The following is a 3378-nucleotide window of genomic DNA, read 5'->3' on the forward strand; positions in this document are numbered from 1 at the left end:
AGGGAGAGAATGAGAGAGAGAGAGGGAGAGAGCGAGCGAGCGAAATAGAGAGAGGGAGAGGAGAAGGGAGAGAATGAGAGAGAGAGAGGGAGAGAGCGAGCGAGCGAAATAGAGAGAGGGAGAGGAGAAGGGAGAGAATGAGAGAGAGAGAGGGAGAGAGCGAGCGAGCGAAATAGAGAGAGGGAGAGGAGAAGGGAGAGAATGAGAGAGGGAGAGAGCGAGCGAGATAGAGATAGGGGAGGGAGCGAGCGAGCGAGATAATGAGAAAGGGGAGAAAGCGAGCGAGCAAGCGAGAGAATAAGAGAGAGAAAGAAGGGGAGCGAGCGAGCAAGAGGGAGGGGATGGAGCGAGCGAGAGAATAAGAGAGAGAAAGAGGGGAAGGGAGCGAGAGAGAGAATGCGAGAGAATAAGAGAGAAAAAGAGGGGGAGGGAGCGAGCGAGAGAATGCGAGAGGGAGGGGAGGGAGCGAGCAAGAGAATAAGAGAGAGAAAGAGGGGGAGGGAGCGAGCAAGAGAATAGGAGAGAAAGAGGGGGGAGGGAGCGAGCAAGAGAATAAGAGCGAGAAAGAGGGGGAGGGAGCGAGCAAGAGAATAAGAGAGAGAAAGAGGGGGGAGAGGCGACATCGGAAAGAGGTGCGGACGGTAAAATTGTCGACCGGAGACTATGTCCAGTGCTGATCATAGGATATATAGGCGCCGTCGGCGGTACGAAAAAGATGGCGCTCTGCAATTCGCAAGTACGCAGGCGGTCGCCGAAGTTTACCATGTTTTCCTATAGGCGGATAGCCCGAATATGGGTTGAATGCATAATTTCGCCTCATGCTCTATATTTTCGACGCGAGCGGGCTTGCGCAAATCCGATATCTCCCCTTGTGAAACTGAGAAATTATTCGAAATGTGTAGGCCTATATGTAGCCAAAACGGTAGAACAAACGGAGTTTTCTCGATACCCTAGAGTTGCCGACGGAAGCAGTATTTAGCTGAATCTCCGCAATTTCGTATATAGTCATTACACCTGGTAAAACAAGCAACATCTGCATTTAACTAAACCATATCTTAGTTTACGAATACAATGATTAAATTCTGTAGCATCGTCTACACGAGGAAATTTGTCTCGGGTTAAGTGTCTATACGAGCTTTTAACTCAGGTTACGCTAACTCGGCTTAGCTTAACCCTGCGTGATGAGGGGGGTTGAACTATCCCGGAGTTTAGCCTAACCTGAGTTAGGACTCGTGCAGACGCGCGCGAAATCGTAAACTCGAGTTATAAGTGGTAATTATCAGTAGACTGAATAGGCGGTGTCACATGCAATGTTGACATCCAGGTTACTTTCTTTCCGCGACTTTTCAAGATTCACAGATTTTCTCCTACGTATTTTAAAATTTTTGTAATATTTTCAATAATATACGGATCATGGCACGAGGAAATAACGGGGAAAAAGAAGAGGTAGGCCTACAGGCGCTCATCCAAATATGGAAGTGGCAGGGTAGACAGTAGCCTACGTCGAAGGATAAAAACCCCGCCACCCTCTAGCTGCCGTTAGCTTAACTCAGGTTAACAAACTCCGTGTGGACGATGCGTGTTTCATAACTCGGGTTAGCTTAACTCGGGTTAAGGTGACTCCGTGTAAACAAGGCTTGTGTTCCTACTGCTACTACTACTATCTATCAGTATTATCTTTCCCCCTCTCTATCATTCCACTGTTTCTTGCACTCTGCTTCAATGCAGTACGTAATATGAGTGCAAATTCCGCCGTTTATTCGACGCAATCCGACTCCCAGGAATTTCATCTGTAGATGAGCGAGGTGGCGCCACATTACGAGCGCCATCACCCGAACTACGCCGTTACAACAGCTACTGCACGTCTTACGTACCATCCGCATAATTATTCAGTATCATATTATGCGCGCCCTCCCATGCGTGTCTCCCAGCCCAACCTCCTCGTTTCGATTTCCCTCCTCCACGTTGCATGTGCATAATATTTATTTACTATTATCATAAATGTATGGGAATGTCGTGCTAATTATTTCTGCATTATCCTTTACAAAACTATCGCCCACGTGCCAACATATATGTCATATTCAATTCAATTCAATTTAATTTAATTCAAATCAATTAAATCACGTTATTTATCTTTACGAAAGCTTAAATAGTACTATATTCGTTAAACAAATTAATTAGGGAAGTTGACAAATATAAAAGATAAAACTAAATAGATCGTCATAGACTTGATAGCGACGATAGAGACGATCACAGACTGACCATTAGAATGACCATTCAGTCGCCCAGTCCGCCACCTCCATAGATTACAAATAATGCACGATGACAAAATTGCTATGTAATAAATTATACATAACAGGTGAAACCAGAGTAATTGACTTTATTAGTTAAGTTTAAGTAAAGTTTACTTGATAACGTATAAGGATTATTGTATAGATGACGTATTTTAATTAACTACCACAAACAAAACCAGCAGCAGTAGCATTAACACTACCACCATCATAATTATCACCACCAACACCCACCACCAACACCAACACCACCAACACCACCAACACCAACACCACCTACACCAACACCAACACCACCAACATCACCACCACCCCCACCACCACCACCACCAACACAATCGTCCTCATCATCATCATCATCAGCAGCAGCAGCAGCAGTAGCAGGAGCAGCAGCAGCAGCAGCAGTAGCAGGAGCAGTAGGAGCAGCAGGAGCAGCAAGAGCAGCAGCAGCAGCACCAGCAGCAGCAGCAGCAGCAGCAGTAGCAGCAGCGTTTACTTTCACTATGCCACGCCTACCGCCGCCTCATTTGTCTCCGCTTCCCCGCGTGGTCAGTGCGACAGGGGCCTTGACCAGGTGCTGGCGGGTGAAAAAGGGAGAGACGCGGCGGTCACCCGTGACGTGCTATTGTCACGGCTCCACACACCCATTGTCCCGGCAAAGATAACGACGACGATGACGATGCTATGACGCCGTCCCACGGGAGTTGACGTCACCGCTGCCGCCACTGCGTGTTTCGGCGCACGCACGCGCGAACGTAATAATCGCTGGTTACGAGGTCGCTGGGACAAATTCCCCCGTCGCCAGCGTTTAATATGCTGGCGGACAATACAGACCGATGTCCTTGACACGCGACTTTCACTGCGTGGTCGGTCGGTAGAAGGAGACGTTGGTATATAAGGGCGACGCGGTGTCAGCGGACGGCACACACATATCACGGACACAGACGAACACAACCGCTGCAGCCTCGGTAAGTATAGATTCATCTATCATGCTCTCCTCGCGTCTATAGTTAATAGCTTCGTATATATATATATATATATATATATATATATATATATATAGTAGTAGTAGTAGTAGTAGTAGTAG

The 3378-nt window shown here is 47.2% G+C and overlaps 1 protein-coding gene across 1 annotated transcript in view; it reads left to right on the forward strand.

Annotated features, from left to right (window-relative positions):
• Nucleotides 1–3153: 3153 nt before the first annotated feature.
• Nucleotides 3154–3378, forward strand: part of LOC106818145 (elastin-like) — a 2502-nt gene continuing 2277 nt past the window's right edge. The window contains exon 1 of the mRNA XM_014822868.1: nt 3154–3259. The gene's annotated coding sequence lies outside the window, so the exon portion shown is untranslated. The remainder of the gene's footprint in view (nt 3260–3378) is intronic.

The sequence above is a fragment of the Priapulus caudatus genome, unplaced genomic scaffold, assembly GCF_000485595.1.
Source record: "Priapulus caudatus unplaced genomic scaffold, Priapulus_caudatus-5.0.1 Scaffold2052, whole genome shotgun sequence".
NCBI lineage: Eukaryota > Metazoa > Priapulida > Priapulimorpha > Priapulimorphida > Priapulidae > Priapulus > Priapulus caudatus.